This window comes from Leptonychotes weddellii, chromosome 4 (assembly GCF_054177405.1).
Source record: "Leptonychotes weddellii isolate Sample4059 chromosome 4, ASM5417740v2, whole genome shotgun sequence".
In the NCBI taxonomy this organism is placed as follows: domain Eukaryota; kingdom Metazoa; phylum Chordata; class Mammalia; order Carnivora; family Phocidae; genus Leptonychotes; species Leptonychotes weddellii.
Genome location: NC_138372.1, coordinates 125257070 through 125276635, shown reverse-complemented (window position 1 = coordinate 125276635; position 19566 = coordinate 125257070). Strand labels below are relative to the sequence as shown.

At 36.7% G+C, this 19566-nt stretch overlaps 1 protein-coding gene across 12 annotated transcripts in view; it reads right to left on the bottom strand.

Annotated features, from left to right (window-relative positions):
• RALYL (RALY RNA binding protein like) overlaps nt 1-19557 on the bottom strand; it is a 658970-nt gene extending 639413 nt beyond the window's left edge. For 6 of the 12 annotated variants that reach the window (XM_031025013.1, XM_081816192.1, XM_081816200.1 and 3 more), the window contains exons 1-2: nt 19333-19420; nt 18491-18583 (exon numbers count right to left, since the gene is read on the bottom strand). The gene's annotated coding sequence lies outside the window, so the exon portion shown is untranslated. Of the gene's footprint in view, nt 1-17917; nt 18092-18166; nt 18361-18490; nt 18584-19332 lie in introns of those variants that run through there. The other 6 variants (XM_081816193.1, XM_081816197.1, XM_081816194.1 and 3 more) reach the window with 4 other exon arrangements.
• Between the last annotated feature and the right edge of the window lie 9 nt (nt 19558-19566).

The following is a 19566-nucleotide window of genomic DNA, read 5'->3' as shown; positions in this document are numbered from 1 at the left end:
AATTCTAAACTTGTTCTTCTTATTCCTGACCTCTCCCCCAAAGCATCAGTTATTCTCCTGACAACTTAAACTCCCCACTTGGAGAACTGAATTCATAGTCCTCTAAATAAATGTGTATAGCCTTAATTCAACTCTTTTTTTTTTTTTTAAAGATTTTATTTATTTGACAGAGAAAGACACAGCGAGAGAGGGAACACAAACAGGGAGTGGGAGAGGGAGAAGCAGACTCCCTGCCGAGCAGGGAGCCCGATGCGGGACTCGATCCCGGGACTCCAGGATCATGACCTGAGCCGAAGGCAGTCGCTTAACCGACTGAGCCACCCAGGCGCCCAGCCTTAATTCAACTCTTAATCATATGCTCCCACTGAACTGTTTTTCCAATGTCTCATATATGTAACCTTAATGAAATATTTACATTTTCTAATAAGAAAAGTGCCCTCTTAAATGAGATGCTTCTGAGAGACCGAGGACACCTTCCCAGCTACTCAAAGGAGGTCACCGGATTTTAGGTAGCATGAGAAAGGCTGGAGTTACCTCCAGACCACCCACACAGTCATTACCTTGTCCCACCAAGGACTGCAAACTCCTTTAAGCCAGAACTGTAATCCATTCCCCTAGTATTTACCACAGTGTTTGAAATAGTTAACACCTGTTTAGGACTGAATCCTGTCCCACCAAAATGTGTATGTTAAAGTCCTAACCCCCAGGACCTCAGATTCTGACTGTATTAGAAGATGGGGCCTTGAGAGAGGCAACTGAGGTAAAATAACATCATTTGGGTTAACCCTAATCCAGTATGACTGGTTTCCTTATAAAAGAGTTTGAGACACCAAGGATGTGAGCATCTATAAGAAAGACCATGAGAGCACAGAGCAAGAAGGCTGCAAGCTAAGGAGAGAGGTCTTAAAACAAACCTGCCAACACCTTGATCTTAGACTTCCAGCCTCTGGAATTGTGAGAAAACACATTTGTCGGTTAAGCTAGCAGTCTCTAGCATTTTGTTGTAACAGCCCTAGCAAACTAATAAAATAGTCATCATTTATTTGTTGGCTTGATTACAACTTATAATTTGCTACTTCTTTCTCCTTCTCAGACCACTTTTAAATGCAGATTCATAAAGATAAATCCCTTGAAATCATGGATTCCCTTTCGTTCTTTTTATTGCCAACTTAGTGTTTTAGAAAAGCACTCCTATTTCTAGCACCACCACCCCGCCAAAGATGTCTTGAATTTAGGTTACTTGTTCCTTCAAGTAACAGGCTTCAGTTGGAAGTCAAAGAATACTGAAAAGAAAAAAACCTCCAGACAAGAGTGTCAGTGGCTTTTCCTTTTAATACCCTGCATATGTGTTGAGGGGGGATTGTACGATACTTCCAGGTTATAATATTTTTGGAATCCTCTCCAATTCAAATTTAATCAATGTTTAATTCCTAAACAGAAGGAAAAAAAAAAAAACACTTCATCAACTTGATTTCCAGCCATATGGCTTTCCTCATCCTGATTGTTGATTTCACCCTGAGATAACAGAAACGATGACTGTGGGATGGGGGGTGGGGGGTGGGGTCTTTATTTTTTTTTTAAAGATTTTATTTATTTATTTATTTGAGAGAGAGAAACAGCATGAGAGGGGAGAGGGTCAGAGGGAGAAGCAGGCTCCCCGCTGAGCCGGGAGCCCGAAGTGGGACTCGATCCCAGGACTCCGGGACCATGACTTGAGCTGAAGGCAGTCGCTTAACCAACTGAGCCACCCAGGCGCCCGGGTGGGGTCTTTATAACTTATAGTGTTGTCACTTTACCTGTTTTGAGCCAAAGGAGCAAATGTTCAGTAATTGTATACTGAGAGCATTATCTGAGCTCAATGGCTTCACAGACTTTCTGAAGTGTCAACACACGTTTTGTTAGTCAGAAAAAATAATTAACATCAAATAAAAGGATATTACGGACTGAAAGTTTTGTGTACCCCCAAAACGCATATGTTAAAATCCTACCCCCCCAGTGTGATGGTACTGGGATGTAGGGCCTCTATGATGTGATTAGATCATGAGGGTGGAGCCCCCATGGGCCCCTAGAGAGCTCCGTCATGCCTTCTGCCATGTGAGGATGCATCGTGAAAACAGTCCTCTATGAACCAGAAAGACGGCCTCCTTGGACAGTGAATCTGCTGATATCTTGATCTTGGACTTCCCAGCTTCCAGAAATGGGGGAAATAAATTTCTATTGTTTACAAATCACCCAGTCTATGGTATTCTGGTATAGCAGCCCAAACAGACTAAGACAAAGGATCATTTGTGTAAGTAATCAAATCCTACTTAAGATAGCATGTATTATGAAATGAGAGTAACCTTATGGGTCAGAATTACAGACTTTCATCCGACTGACCTGGACTGAAGTTTTAGCTTTGCTACCTAGCAGCCCTGTCAGCCTGGGCCGGTAACTCAATGCCTCGGATTCTCCAGGCCAACATCTATAAAATAGGAATAAGAATAATGGACCTAAAAAACCTGGCACATTTTGTATGCCTCTGCCATATAAAAAACTGCTATATATTATCTAAGCCTAGTAATACTGAACACTGCTTTTGCTTACTAAAATTATGTCTTCAGAGTAAATTATTTTTGGAAATGATAACAGAAATAACCACATAAGCTTTATGAAGAAATCTGAAACAGGAGTTGAACATATGGCATGCACAAAAAAGATACATTTAAGAATTCACCAAATATTTTTAAAAAAGCAAAATGTCACAGTGGTACTTTGGGGAACGTAACATGGTGAGATAACATTTCTGTAAAAGCAAACAAAAAATGGACAAAAATGAAGAAAAGTAACTTGATTTAGGTGAAACTGATGTTAATCAGGTATATGTAAATATACTGGCAGAATCTATAGGCATTAATAACATGCACAGCTACAACGCTAGTTTGTATGCATTAAACATAAATCAATGGGGTCAAAATATGTAAATCTTTGCAAATAAGAAAAAAATTTTTAAAAACTTATTCCATTTTTAAGACAATCGCAGAATATTATTTACAGATTTTAATATATCAATATTTTCCAGATATTTTCATCTGAAAAGGAAAAAGTTTTTTCGTGCTCCTCTTTCCTTTTTTTTTTTTTTAGAGGTGTAATTCTATCAACAATGTTTCCGGGGCACCTGGGTGGCTGAGTTGGTTAAGCATCTGCCTTCGGCTCAGGTCATGATCCCAGGGTCCTGGGATCGAGCCCCACATCAGGTCCCCTGCTTGTTTCTCCTTCTACCTCTACCTGCTGCTCCCACTGCTTATGCTCTCTCTCTCTGTTAAATAAATAAATAAAATCTTCAGAAAGAATAAATAATGCTTCTGATATTTGCTCAGATCTTTTGGGTGAACTACTCAGAATAACAATATCAGTCTCTATATGAAATTTCTCTTTTTATTCAGAATTATTACAGGGTAAGAATAGTTCAATGTGACTTGCTTTCGATAATTTCTTTTAAAATTTTAGGCAATTTGCATATAATACCAGAGGTTTAAAAAACAAAAATAATATAAATGTTATAATACATATATATATATACACTGTATATGTATGAATATATTTGCATGTATATATTTACTTAAATAATACAATTAATTCTAGGAATATTTATTGAATCTATAAACACTGGGTAACTACTCTCATAGAATTAAATTTCCCTGGAGATTGTGAGCCCATTACAAATGGGATGATGTTTCTATATTCTGTGTATCAGTAACTAACAGTGTGTCAATTGATGTGTTTATAAGCAAATGAATAAATATGACTTAGTGAATGACTGAATTATGCCATCTTCATTTTCAAGATGAACATAATCTAGAAAGGACAAAAAATGCGTAAGTGCAATGTGCTATGTTTTATACCAATACTTCTCAAGCAATTTGTGGTGAATGACCTTTTTTTTTTAAATTTTCAACCAGTCGCAAATCAATATTTTATAAAATAAAATAAAAATATATTACTAAAGGGGCACCTCTGGGTGGCTCAGTTGGTTAAGTGTCTTACTCTTGGTTTCGGCTCAGGTCATGATCTTAGGGTCATGAGATGCAGCCCTGCTCAGCACAGAGTCTGATTAGGAGTCTCTTCCTTACCCTCTCCCTCCATCCTGCCCTTTTGTTCCTCTGCCCCTTCCCCCACTTGTGCACACTCACATGCACACTCCCTCCCTCTCCAGAAATAAATAAAATCTTTTAAAAATATATTACTGGAAAAAACCAAAAGACATACAATAAGACATAAAATTTTTCTGTAAAATTGTAGGGAAGTTTCAATTTCTTGTCTTCAACTAGCAATCAGTAGGCCACAGATTCTATTTTGGGTAGCAACATTTTTTTACTATTGCCATCATCAACATGATGGGAGAAAACCCTAATTAACCCGAGTAAATGAAAGAAAAGCATTTGAAAACTTTCATTAAAATTAGTTCAGAATAATCTGCTGAGAAAACTGTTATTTTCTTCCTGTACTTTTTAGAATTCTACTGTGATTCGCACAACTGACAAAAAATAAAAATGAAAACAAAAAAATTGGGCATCAAACGGTTCTAGTTCTTTTCTGCAAACTCTAGTCATCCTGGAAACTTTAGAGGACTCAAAAGGAGGCTATGTATGTACAGCTTCTCTTCCCTAGAAAAGATTCACAGCACCAGGCACTCTTTTTTTTTTTTCTTTAAGATTTCGGTTTTATTTTATTCTTAGAGAGAGAGAGCATGGGTGGGGAGGAGGGGAGGGAGAGAGAGAGAGAATCCCAAGCTGGCTCCATGCTTAGAGTGGTGCTCCATGGTTACAGGGCTCGATCTCATGACCCTGAGATCTGAGCAGAAATCAAGAATTGAACTCTTAACCGAGCCACCCAGGTTCCCCTCACAGCACCAGGCACTCTTCTGATGGCAGGTAAAAAGCCCAACTACCCTGAGTGATAAATGATAAATGCCATAAGCATCTTTCTCATTTCCATTTGCTTCTTTTTCAAAAGAATTAACATTCCTTTGTTGTGTTGTTGGAAATAATTAATTTACAACTGCAAAAAGTACTGATGTCCTACTCCTTTCCCATGCAATTCTGTTTTTATGTTACGTTTTGAGTAACTTTCACAGGTGAGTGACATATTACTAAAAAGTGTTATTGTTTGTGCTAGTAAGCAACGAGAGTACTTCAATGTTAATACGCATACATGTGGTGAAAATATTAAGAAATCACTATAACATTTTAAACTTTAAATTTTAAAAGCTCTGGCATTTTTTTTTAAAGTAAGTGTTCAAAATGTCACTGCCCATGTAAGAAAAATATTCTATGAAATACAATTACATAGCCTATTTCTTAGTGGTTAGGTTCTGAAGTAATCATGAAAGGTATGTAAAAACTGCTCCCGAAAATATCTGCAATAGGTTATATACTACTTCCATATATAAAACTCCATGTGATATGGAGTTTTTTTTAGTATCATCTGTAAGTAAGTCCAACACAGTTTTTCTACTAATGTTGGACAAGAAGATAAATTTCCTGAACACTGGATGAAGTGTTAAGCTTGTGTTTTCACTAAAAATATAATTAAAAAGTACGAATTCATATAAATTAAAAGTGCATAAAATGCCACAACACTGTTCTAAAACAAACACAAAAAAATGTAAGTATGGGAATAAACATTATTTGAAATAAAAATCAGAAGAAAATGCAGAGAATCAACTAAAACATTCACAATGGGCTTTGGCAAAGTATATTGTGAAATTCTACATTGCCATTAAAATTATGTTACAAATGATAGTTAATGACAGTGTGTTTAAAGTATATTTTTAAGTGCAAAATTTTACTACATATATTATATAGCATATGTCTAAACATTTATATGTTATTATTATGTATATACTACACAAATTATACAAGTATTACATAATTACAAACGTTTACTAAAAATTATATCACTGCTTATTTAAACAAAAGCTGAAAGGATTTATACCAAATAATATGAATAAAAAGGAAGATATAATTTTGAATCTCCTCACTAGTGATTAAAATTTCAACATCAATACTATCATAATAACAATGCTTCCTTTTAAGACATTTTGAGCATTTTCCATTTTTATTTCATTTTTTAACAGATACACATTTTTTAGAATATATGCATCAATTGAGTTATCTGCAGGAAATCATCTGATAAAGTATAAAATTAAAAATATGGATTTTGAGAATGAATAATATTCTACATCCAACTTCCTGCCCCTTATATTAAAGGAAATTATAAGACCAAACCATTTATTTTCAACTTGTAACAAATCCAAGCCTACCTTCTCTCCTAGGTATATTGTAAACCTAATCTGAGATTATGGGATTTCAATATAAATATATTAACCTCCTTCTCCTTCACCAGAGAAAGATCAAAAACAACTAAGGATTAATCCCCTAATTGAAGATCTGATAGACATAGCAATATAATGCTCACTAGATAAGTAAAAATACCAAATTCACAATTACATTTTTGACATGAAAGAAAAAAGTATAACTCGTTCATTAATATTTTGACATAAATTAGTTTTGCAGTTACACAACTGAATCAAAACCATGGCACATGCAGTCAAAACCTTAGAACCCAAAATCTAGAATTAGTGTGTTTTGAGTACTTCCAGCTCCCTGTCTGGGTATCAAAAACAAGAAATCTCATAGTAAACTTTGTTTAAATTTAATGTTATACATGCATCTTTCAGGGACGAAGAAAGAGACACGGTATCAAAAAAAAAAAAGGGCAAAAAAGAATGAGAGCTACTCCTCTCATTATATTCTATATGGTAATTAGATATCTAATGCCATTTTCTCCAGCTTTTTATAAGCAATGCATTTTCTCCCCTTCCCATTCCACACATTCACACAGTCATATCCCTCTCACTCACACAAGGACACACCTTGGAAGACTGTAAAGGGAATCCTGACCTAGGCTAAGCTCTGAAACAGTCAAATAATGAGAGATAATAGGTCAACATTCAATGTTCATATTTCCCCATCAGATTCTTGGTGACTCACAAGTTTTGAACAAGTGTTCAAAATCACAACTACGCTCAGAGCAGAAACACTACCGAAGACTATGAGAAGGACAAGAATGGCGAATGATGCAGCACAGTTCTGAATAAAAGCATTGTGTTTTTAAATATTCCCTATGTAGGGAGCTGCTGTGCAGGTGCCTATTTTATTAGACAAATGTCACTGACCTAGTGATGTACAAATCAAATATCTTTTTCTCCATTTTTTAAAGAAGGCATGTTGGTGTAAGTGTGGAGCAAAAGGCTTGTGTTCAGATCTTTAGTCAGACATCTGACAGCACTTTTGACAAGTCATCTGTCTGATCCTCAATGTCTTCCCAGATATTACTATCTGGGATAATAATACATTCTTCCAAGGTGTAACAAAGATGAGGCACAATATGACTAAGCACTTAGCAGTCAGTCTGACCCATAACGGATGATCCATAAATGGAATGAGGTCATAGCAGCAACAGCAACATATCCAGCAATAATAGCTATTGTCTGTCTACCTAACTGGACTTCTGACTTAAAAAAAAATCTTGAACTAGACAAAAAAAATATATTAACAAACACTTTATAACCTTCTTTAAGTCTGAATCATTTACTGTTATGTTTAGAAAGTATTTTAGTGTAGTATCCTATATTAGTTTCCCTGGTTCTGATCAGTAACTTCTTACAAAACTCAACTTGGGTTGCAGTAACCATTGCAGAGTTTATTTCTATATTCCCTGAATATTCTAACCAAATAGGATCAAGATAAATGCAAACATTACTTATCTACAGCTCTCTTTATGATGTTCCAAAAGAGAGTACTAAAATCCTACATAAATGAAAAAAAAATTCCTTTATGACATCAGTTAATTATAAACCTCTAGAAATGTCATTGGTACTTTTTAGCACATTTTAAAGTTTTCCTTTCCACCTTCTTCCCTGTCTGCAATTATGGATTTAAAAAATCCTTTCTCTAGGGGCGCCTGCATGGCTTAGTTGGCTAAGCATCAGACTCTTGATTATGGCTCAGGTCATGATCTCTGGGTCCTGGGATCGAACCCCTCATGAGGCTCTGAGCTCAGCTCAGAGTCTGCTTGAGATCCTCGCCCCTGCCCCTCGCCTTGTTCAAGTACATGTGCCCTATCTCTCAAAATAAATAAATAAATCTTTTAAAAAAATCCTTTTTCTAAATTACACTTTAACACTCAGCCTTTCCTCACAATGCTTTAACTTCTCAATATCAGCAACCTTAGTAAGCCACATGCCTTCCCAAACTCGAAAATGTGTTCATCATTTGACTCTGTTCCACTATCAAAATCTGGAGGAATAATATTCTCCTCTGACCAAAGACATCCATCCTTGCACCTTTCTCATTCTATTAAAAATAGTAAACTTGCTATTAGTTTTCATCCTGACTTCAGGCTCTCAATTCTTAACCTGTTCTTAGTTCATTCATCTCCTGGAGCTGACCTTGCCCCCTTTCCCAGCCCAAATTTATGGCCCTTCTTTTCTATAACATACTCACTATGTTAGAAAGCCAGGCTCTTTGTTTTGCATTATGCATACCTTGCTGATCTTCTAATCAAGTAAACTTCAGTTGTTTGCTAGACCCATTCAGATTATAGACTAAGTACTGCTAAAGAAAGTGATGCAATTGCCTTGACTAAAATGTGACAAATTGTTGTCAGTTTTGCCAAGTTTCCCCTTATGGCTCTAGAATCTTTTTTACAGACCTCTTGCATATACTTGGCTATATTCTCCAAGCTCCTATCCCCATACCAGTTCTTCTCAACGTATGACCTTGCACTTAACCTGAGAAGACTAAAGTCACCATTACATGCCAAACTCCCTGCAGGCATGGAGTCTTATTACCACTGAATCTCCATCCTCCAGTACACAGCTGAACAAATAAGGAATTCAGTTAACTAATAAACTGACTGAATTTCTTTCCTCTTCTAATACACAAACATCTTCTTGTGCTAGCACTGATCACACTAACCCCTCAGAACATTCTGAAACTTGCTCCTGAAAATTACCATGCTCATCCTTACAGTTCCATCTCTTCTTGCTAGGGGATTCCATCCTGAAAAAAGTAAATATGCATTCAGATTTTCTTTATTCTGGCTTAAAAATATACCCTTTATTCAATAATATTACTCCTTGAATAATAGCTCAGTCCCACGATTAGCATTAAACTTCATTTACTTCTTGTCTTCATATCTTCAAGACCCCAAATGACCTTAAACACGGGCAACGGGACTTCTTTCTGCTTCTGTTTAATTCTAACATACATATTTTTTCTCAATGACAACTAATGGGTTTTTCAACATTTTAACTGAAAAAAAAAATCGGATAATCTGAAAGAGTACAATGAAATCTGCATAACGTCTCCTTGCATTCAAAAATTAACAAATGATGATTTGTTCCAGACACATCACACACACATTTGATGATGACTCATAAGAACGCATGACACTTATCACTACACTCAGCTTGCATCTCCTAATATCATTTATTATCTAGCCTATATATAAATTTTCCCAATTCTACCAAGATTTGAGCCTGTTTCTTTTTTTTAAATAGGATCAAATACAGCTTCCAGTATTGCATTTGTTTTTCTTTTACTCTCTTCTAAAGTTTTTTTTTAAAGATTTTATTTATTTATTTATTTATTTATTTATTTATTTATTTAAGAGAGAGAGAGAGAGCAGGGAGCCCGATGTGGGACTCGATCCTGGGACTCCAGAATCATGACCTGAGCCGAAAGCAGTTGCTTAACCAACTGAGCCACCCAGGCGCCCCGACTTTTATTCTCTTCTAATCTAGAAAATTCTCCCTACCGTGGTGTGAAACTTTTGAAGAAACTAGGCCACATGTCTGGTATGTTCAATGCAGAATACTAAACCTTGGAAATTTGTCTCTTTCTTCAAGGTTTAGTTTAACCTGTTCCTCTTTCCCTCTCTTTTTCTGTAAACTGAAAGTTAAGTTTAAACAGGTTTTATTAGATTCAGCTTGAACATTCTAGCAACAATATTTCAAAACTGGTGCCGGATGGAGACTTGATACTGCATCCATCAGGAGGCTTATGGCATCAGGCTCTCTATTAATGAAGCTAGGGTTGATAACTTAGTTATTTAAAAAGACAATAGCCAGAAGCAATTAAGAAGTAATATTTGAGCACCATGAGAATATGTTACTGCCCAAAATACTTTTAACTAATGATTTTAGCACCTGTTGATGATTCTTGACAGAATTATTTATTTCATTGGGAGTTATAAACTAATTTTCTAATTCTAGCATCTCTTACATAAATCAACCCACATCGTTTTGTAAAGAATTGGTCCCTCATCAACTAGAAAAGAGTACTTCCTTAGAAAAACAGGCTAACCATTTCCTTCAATTTAATTATTATCAGAATTATTTCCTGTTTTGGGTTTTATTTGTTTTTGAGTTTCATTATGGACTCATGGATTTTACTTCACTCAATGTTTTACAAACTGTTACAGTCACTCTTGTTAGAGCAGGTCACTGAGAAGATGTGACAGGTGGTTGACCTTCCAGCTGGACCCAGGCAATCAGATGCTCCTTACCTCCTCCCCTATCCTTGAAATGTACATTTCACCCACCATTCCCACACTAGGAGCCACTTCAAGTACACAGTCTTAAGAGGGTAATGTGCTGTTGAGCCCATCCCGACTGGATACATGACTGAACCCCACTAAGGTAGCTATCTAAACTTTTGAGATTCTGGTGGATAGATGCAAAGATTGATGAACCATGAGAGACTACGGATTCTGAGAAACAAACTGAAGGTTCTAGAGGGGAGGAACGTGGGGGGATGGGTTAGCCTGGTGATAGGTATTAAAGAGGGCACGTATTGAATGGAGCACTGGGTGTTATATGCAAAGAATGAGTCATGGAACACTACATCAAAAACTAATGATGTAATGTATGGTGATTAACATAACATAATAAAATAAAATTAAAAAAAAAACAAAGATCTACTTGTCTTGTGACCACCCTATGTAAATTCTCTTGCTTATTAAAACTGCCACCTACAACCTAGACCGATGTGCCTTTCGCTTCAGTTTCTCCTTACCCTCGGAGTATGGGGGCCAGTTTCAAATTTCACCCAAGAAACTCCTGAGGTTGCAAACCAACAACACTTGATGTTCAAATTTATCTGAATTTGGCAATGGGAAGGCCCTTCAAACTGGCTCTCATTTATAGTTACAATTTACAAGTAAAGTTGACACAATCTTACTCATCTTTGGACATTTCCTTACTTTCTGGCACAATGAGATATCCACTTGTACTTTTTCTGCCTAGACTTAAAATCAGCCAGTTCTCTAAAAAGCTCTGATCCCCTTGAGTAGGAAATGGTATTTAGAAACCACAATTTGTGCACTGGATGTGCTCACTGCAACCAGAGACACTGTTTAGAAGACTTTTTCAGGAGACAGAGCTAGTAAATATATTTATTTTTAAAAGCTTTATATTTTAATATGTGATAGCTTAGCCCCTTCTTTGCTCTTCTTTTTTGGAATTATCCTGGCTATCCTTGCATGTTTATTTTTCTATATGTAATTAAAAATCAGCTTACCTAGTTCCAGGAAAACTTTTTATGGTCTTTCTATTGAGATCGGGTTACATGCACACACACAGAGAAACATACATACAAAAGTATGTGACACATACAATCTTAGGGACTGACCTCTTTATGATGTTGTCACATCATATCCAGAATTTTTCCTTTGTTCAAGTTCATTCAGTTCCTTTTTAAAATCAGTGGATTTTAATTACAGATTCCACCCACCATTCCCACACTTCTCAAGCCTCACCTTCCTGTAAGCCTAAGCAGCATTAGCCCTATTGAACAACACTTCTCCTTTACACACACACATTTTCCTAAGCTTCAGTGGGTATTCTCCTCTTCCTCTTTTTCTGCTTTTAACCAGATCCTTTTACATCCAATCAAAAAAATGCAGGTGTTTCCCAAATTTTTGCCTTTGAATGAGTTATTCCCTCCTAAAGTTTTGGCATAAATAAGTTCGCAATATCTCTATCTTTCAGCGTGTTTTCCAGCTTTAGAGCTGAATTTCATTGCACATTGGTCATTTTATCCAGGAATTAATGTTGGAACTTCAAATCAGTGATATGTCCAAAGCTGAACCATTCTCCCAGCAAGTCAGGTTCTTCTCTATTTTTATTTTTTGGTTTTGTTTTATACCACTAGTTTTCCTTCCTCCCTTCCTTCCTTCCTCCCTCCCTCCCTCCTTCTCTCCCTCCTTCCTTGTCTTTTTCCTTCCTTCCTTCCTTTTAAAGAAAGAGAAAGAGCTGGGGGGAGGGGGAGAGGGAGAGAGAGAATCTTAAGCAGGCTCCATTCCCAGCATGGAGCCCAACTCAGGGCTCAATCTCAGGAACCTAAAATCATGACCTGAGCCAAGTTCAGAAGTCAAACCCTTAACGGACTGAACCACCCAGGCACCCCTATACCACTCGTTCTCGAGTTATCCAGATTCCAAACACAAAGGCAGATCTTAAGGGTCCTTCTGCCTTGGCCTTCAGATCCACTGTTTTTATGGACTTGCAGATTTACCATCATCTTTGCAATCCATTTCATCACGTTCATTTACACTACCTCCACGGTGGTTTATGTTTCCCATTCTTTATTGAAAAATAACCACTTTTCATGTTCCAAGGAAACTACTTAATAATGGAAGACTTTTTCACACATCTGAAGCAATTAAAACCAGTATCCTAAAATAACATCTTTCAGTTATATGTGTTTTATGTTATTAACAAATGGATAAAATGAGCTTGAAGAAACTGTGACATCCAAATATGTGTTAACAGTGAATTCTGAGGTGGAGATGATGTCGATAGTGAGATGCTGGTAGACAGAAGAGACACCTATATTTATAGACTTGCTGTGTTATGAAAATTGGTGGTTCTGTTTTCCTTGTGCAGAATACTAAGTTTTCACTTCACACTGCAAAAGCCTCAAGTATAGATTACACTTTGTACTTAGTAAGTAAATATTTGTTGAGTGTTTCCCCCTGGTCATCTAGAAAGCCACTTGTAGATGTTGAACCATCTAATTTTGTCTTGACCACAGAGTACCAGTGGCTCCTGACAAATTTCCATGATTTGGTTCTCTTTAGAAAATCCTACAGTCATGGAAAGATTTGTGATGTTGTGGCTACTTGAAAGTCCTTTCAGGACCAGTAAATGTCTCTGTGTAAATGGTGCCATTTTCTATTATTTTTGGCCACAGCACTTACTACTAAAAGTGACTACAGTAGTTTTAAATTATGTACCAAGAATAAAGATGCAGCAGTTGTTTTAGATTAGCTGAAACAAAACAAACAAATTTCTCTCCACAAATGGAACATCCCTGTACAGAAGGGACATAAGGTATCAATTCAGACATTCCTGTCACTTCCCCTTTACTACCTGTGGAGCTTCAAACAAGTTACATATCTAAGTCTCAGCTTCCTCAAAAATGTAAAATAATGATATTACCTACTCATGGAAGAACAAATGGAACTACATTCATTTGATACATCAATAAATGTTAGTCTTACTTTTTTGTCCCGCTCATCTTGATTAAAGAAAACATAGCCCTTGCCTACTCCAACCTGGTAACAATTTCCAAACTGACTCAAAAATATGTTGTACCTTTAACAATTCAGCATATAACTATCAAAATGTGTATCTATACACACGGATTCTGTATGAATGCAATTAATTTCCACTCTTAAAATTTAGACAAAATATTCAACTATATTATTCTAAGTAAAATATATAGAAAGAAACTGATGAGTTAGATGTAATATTATAAAACATATTTATGCAAATAAAATCTCGAATTTTTCTTTATTATGAGGGTGCTTAATGATGCATTCCATTGCATCTTTCAGAAAAGCAGGACAAGGTTCCCATGTTCTCCATTGTATTTCTCTCCACTTAGATTTATACATGATCCAAGGAATAAATCTTACAGCCTTGACCCCAGCTGAAGAGTCTCCAAGGACAGTCCAGAACACTTTTATCCTAAACACTAAATAAGTTCTTCCATTGCCTTCTCTGCAGCTTGGAATGGATAGAAAATGAAATCAACACCTTTATATTCTCTAGGTTTTAGCCCCAGAAAACAGCAAGATAATGCAAAACAAACAAAAAAGTTTAATTTGTGAGAGAATTACAAAAACACGAAACCAACTGTCCATAAGTTAACTGTTAACAGAAGTCTAACAAAACAAATGAACAGCAACAAGGACAAAAAAAATGCCCCAATATTTTCTTGAAAAACTAAAATCTAGAAGAATAAAGTAAAACTAGTAGAAGTTGGCAATGGTTGGGTTAGATATATCTCTTCCACAGGTCAAAATTTAATAATAAAAATAAGAGTGATTACACATATTATATTTACATAACACTTGCTAAATGTGTAACTAGCTTTTTGTACATACATTTTATTTCATAATTATTGTTCTCAAAATCATGGTGTAGTGAAATGAATTGCCCCGTCATCAAAAATGTGCAAGTTTATGTTGCCACTGCCAATTACTAAAGAGATATTTATTCAATTAAAAACTCATATTAAATTATGAAAACGGGATTTTAAAGGCACCTGTGCAAGTCACTAGAAATAGCAAATAATAATAATATGAAAGAATAAGAAAATAATAACAATAACTTCAGATCAGTGAGGAATTTTTTAAATTAGTTTTTAATTATATTCCAGAGCTCCATAAACAAGTTTCAGGAATAAAATTCATCATTATTGCAGTTTTTTATGCACAAAATAGAATTTTCTTAATGACAATATGATAGAAGTGAGGAAATGACTGTATTTTTTAAAATCACAGCTAATAAGCATATAAAAATAAAAGTTTTCAAAAGTCAGAAAGAATAAATAAATTTAAATAATGTATTTCCTTCAATTTCCTTTCTTTCATGCAAACTATTCTAAATATCTGCTTCTCTTCTACTTCCAGTGTAGAGCTTTACTTGATTTGATGCACTGTATAATTAGTTGCTTGGAATACCAGTAAAGAGTAAACAAAGCATGACCATACTCTTACTCAAGAGGAATGCATTCAAGAATGTAACAGACATCGGAGCTTTTCCATACGCTTTATATTAGCTCATTTAAAAAATGACTATTTTACCTAAGAAACAGTTATTCATATAGCACATGATTCTTTTAACTAGGAAAATACAATATTTGTGGCATATCATATGTATGTGCATTACTTTTCTATTCCATTATTCTTATATTCTAAAGGCATCATTTGTTTGCATAAATATAGTATCTCTTTTAAACAGTAGCCTTTCATAAAAATTAGAGAAAATAAATGGGCCATCTTTTTTTTAAAAAGGCAGTATATTTTTTGTGGTTAAGAATATAAAGAGTGCTTCTATAAATTATGTGTTTGAAACTTTCCCCCTCCTACATAACACCACCACAGTGTGGCTGCCTCATGCAAACTAAGAAAAAAAATAAGTGTGCTACTTGCTTGCTTTTAATCATATAAGGGTAAATATAAGGAAAAAAAATAAATGTTTATTTTTAATGATGAAAATTTCATTCAAAAATGTTTGGACAAACCACACACTTAAGACAGGACTCCAACTAACGGTTTCTTTTTCTATAATGTTCAAGACTGGAAGAGAAACTGTAAAATTAATTAAGTAATCCAGGATTTTTCAAAATGTCCAAATGTCGGCATCCCATAGAAAAGTTCTAGGAAATTTAACAGTTGTTTTAACTTTGTGATGATTTCTTTGCCAAAATTTAAATGAAACTCTCAAAGTCGGCTAACAGTCCAAAAACCAATTTAATTTATACATCTTCTTACCCTCACCCATCACCTCTACCTCCCAGACCCTTTCTCCCTGCAGTTGAAAATAATTTGCATGATTAAGCTGATCAGAATCTGGGTGGGTTGCTTACTAAATGAAAGAACAACATTATTTTTCCATAAGAAACCAGTAGGCGGTGCTAACTCTAGGATACTACATGCAAAGATTTTAAACCAAAACACACATAGACTAGGTGACCAGTTTAAAGAGTTGTGGAATTCCCAGTATATTCATGAAGGAGGAAATTTCAAAAATTTGCATGTAATAGAATTTAACATAAGTATGAAATAAAATGAACTATGACTATTAAATAAATGAAAACCTAACATGAATTAAAGGTTCTTAGTATGATCTTTAGTTACAGAATTCAAAGCACAGCTACACATTTGTTCCCACATTAAAATGCTATGAACATTTTCATCTGCCCCATTATAGTTTCAATCTCATTTGGAAACATCATACAGTACAGCTCAAGCACTGCTCCAATCTTAAGACCCAATTACCCCCACCTCAGGGCAGCAACTCGTCTTCTAAATGAAAATTCTGGTTTGATTACTCAAGTTTTTTCTTTCTACTCATCCTGTTTCTCCTTTTCAAAAGAACTTAATGATTTACAGTACATATAAACTGCTAAGAAATATTATATACATGCATTCACTTGCCTTTTTAAATAAATGAGCACTTCTATTTATATACATTATGATAAAAGTGATTAAAAAGTGGCTTTTTAAATGCTTTTGCTAGCTGCTTAAACCATATGAAAGATTATATTGTAGTAATGTGCTCACTACACACACACACACACAAATCAAAAATTAAAGCTTAGTAGTAACAATATTTGTGCCAAATCTTAGAACTATACCCTTCGTGATATCAAGTCTGGTAGTCCACAGACAGGACATGAGTTGTCTTCCTTATATAAATGCAACAGGACTTTCTTAACAGAGAAAAGCTACCCAGAGTACAAAAATAACTCAACTGTAACTTCCAAACACCACTGAGAATGCACTGTGAATTTTTTTTAAAAAAGCTTTCTAGACATTGAAATAAATTTTAATGTTCTACAGATAAATGATCATTAGTACTCCTAACTCTTTCACCACAAAGAGTAAATAAATATAGGCATAAAACTTTTCATTCCACCAGCTGAGGTGACAGACTTACAGAAATATTTGTTTTAAAAGCCATAGTTTAAGTAATTAACCCATTTGTTACAGGCCCTTTTGTATGCTGGTATTTGTTTTGTCTACAGATACTCTAGAAGAAAACTTAATTTTAGAAGTAAAAAGTTATTTCCTTTGCTTCATATTTACGTTAACAGAATTCAAATTATATACATATGACAAATTTAAGGCTAAACTTTTCATTTAAGAAAAAAAAAAGAGAACATCAGAGCTTCAAAATCAAATCATTTAAATAATAGTTACCCTCCAGATTTCAAGATTTAAAGTATGACAAGAAATTTGTTTGGACAGCAAGTTTTCCAGCAGATTCTGTCACTGTGTTTAAGTACAGAAAAAGCTTTTTTATTATCAACTGGTACATCTCCAAAAAGCAGTGCTAGATGATACTGGAAATATGTAACAGGACAATCATAAAATATCTTAAACTCCACAGAATACCGTCAACACCGAGTACTGTAATGCTACCAATACACTGAAATCAATCACACCATCACCAACCCCGACCCCTTGCCCTGTGCTCAGTTCTCAAGGGAAAACCTCTGGAACCACTGATCAGGTGGTTAAAAATAGGAAAAACGCTGTTGTCCCTTTAAAACTTAAATAAAAGGCTAATTTGTACCTAAGGGGTGTAGTCTCATTAATGCAAACTAACAGTTACATCCTCAATTTAAAACCCAACTGACCACCACAGAAAGTTAACTATTTCCCCAACCCCTGGAAGACGCCAGCGAGCACTTAAAACCAAAGCAACACGACAGGGAAAGAAAAGATCCAAAGACAACACCACTAAGGAAGCAAAACCCTTCGGAACAAGCACAACGGGCTGGGAAAGACCTACTGCGTTGTTTACTCGTGGCATAGAGGAGGAGCAGGAGTTGAGCGTGAGGGGGCTGGTGCCATCCTCAGGGATCTGGAAATGTCTCGAGCTCCGGGCCCGCGTGGCCAGAAGCCAGCCCCTTCGGAAGATGCTGCCCCTGCCGCTTCTCCCCACGTCTCCCCGGCGCTCCGAGGGGCCGCCCCAGCCGACCCGCGCCGCGTCCTCGGCCCTCGCCCCTCCTGCTCCGCAAGTGGCCCTCGAAGAACTTACAGGGCCCGCGTCCCCAGCCGGCGCCGCCGGCGGCGCAGACACCGCCAGCCGCGGAGATGACCTGGGCGCAGCCTGGGGAGGGACCGTATTTTGCGCACATCCAAAAAGGATCCCGAGGCAGGGAACGGACTTTGGCTTTCACTAGCTCCGGGCACGGCTTTCCCCACGGCGGGCTCGGACACAGCCCGGAGACGCGCGCGGGAGCGCGCGCGACCGCGCGTGCGCGCGCACACACACACGCACACACACACACACACAGCTTTCTTTGCCAGGACCAGTGTTGCCATTGCAAACCCGGGAAACGCCTCCAAGGGGACCAAGTACCTGCTCTCTGCGAGCTGCTCAGCTGTTCACTTCATCCTCCGTTGACAAGGAAACCAAACCGCACTTCATTTTTTTTTCCAGAAAAACCTTCCACTGCCATCATTTGAAAATTGATTTACGGGGAGGGGAAGGGGAGGAAGAAGGGATAATATATAGATATCAGGATATCTATCATAAAATTATCTCGGTTTTTAAAAAAATTCAAATGTGCAAAAGTCACAGTTAATATAAAGGAGGAAAAAAGTATTTTGCTTAAAAATTATCCCAGTAACCAGCTGCAAGAAAAGTTTCATGTTATGAATGGGTGTCAAAAACAGGAGGGAAAAAAACGAATTTGTTCTCACCGGCTTCCAAAAACGGCACAAAAAGATAGAAAATTAATGTTTTTTGCTCAGTGGTTTGTACCAGTATTGCAAAACCACAAACTTGTAAACACTGCCGTAAAATCCCACCTATACAAAAATCTTATCAGAAAAAAGAGTATGCAAAAAAAAAGAGTTAGAAACATGCTTTTTATTTTTACAAGGGAAAAAAAAAATAGGCACCATACTTCACATCGCTTTTTCCATAAAACCAGTTGCATATTTTGCTGGACTTGGGAGTCGCTCCCAGCGGGCACGGTCGCCGCGGACTCCCAGACACAGCGCCTTGTCTACAGAACCATCTCATGCTAGAAAAACTTGGATTCAGGAAAAGGCTCAAAACCATGCTCCTCCAGCTTTCCCAAATATAAACAATAATCAAAGAAGTGGAAAAAAAAAGAAGAAAAACAAAAACAAAAAAAACAAAAAAAAAGGACAAAAAAAAGAATAGGACAAGAATGCCACTGAGAAGGTACTCACCGAGCGGGAGTAAAATGTTGGAATAAAAATGAGATTTAGTATAAAATACAGTATGGCGGTGGAAGAAGGAATGAAGCGCGTTTTTTTCTCTCAGTCTCTGCCTCGGGCACTGACACGTGACTCGGAGCCAGGCTGACTTGCAGGCAGCCTGGAAGGACTGAGGCTGCGAGGGGGGAAGCCCCACGGAGCCCAACTCCGGCGGCGAGGCGGCGGCGGCGGCGGCGGCGGCGGCGG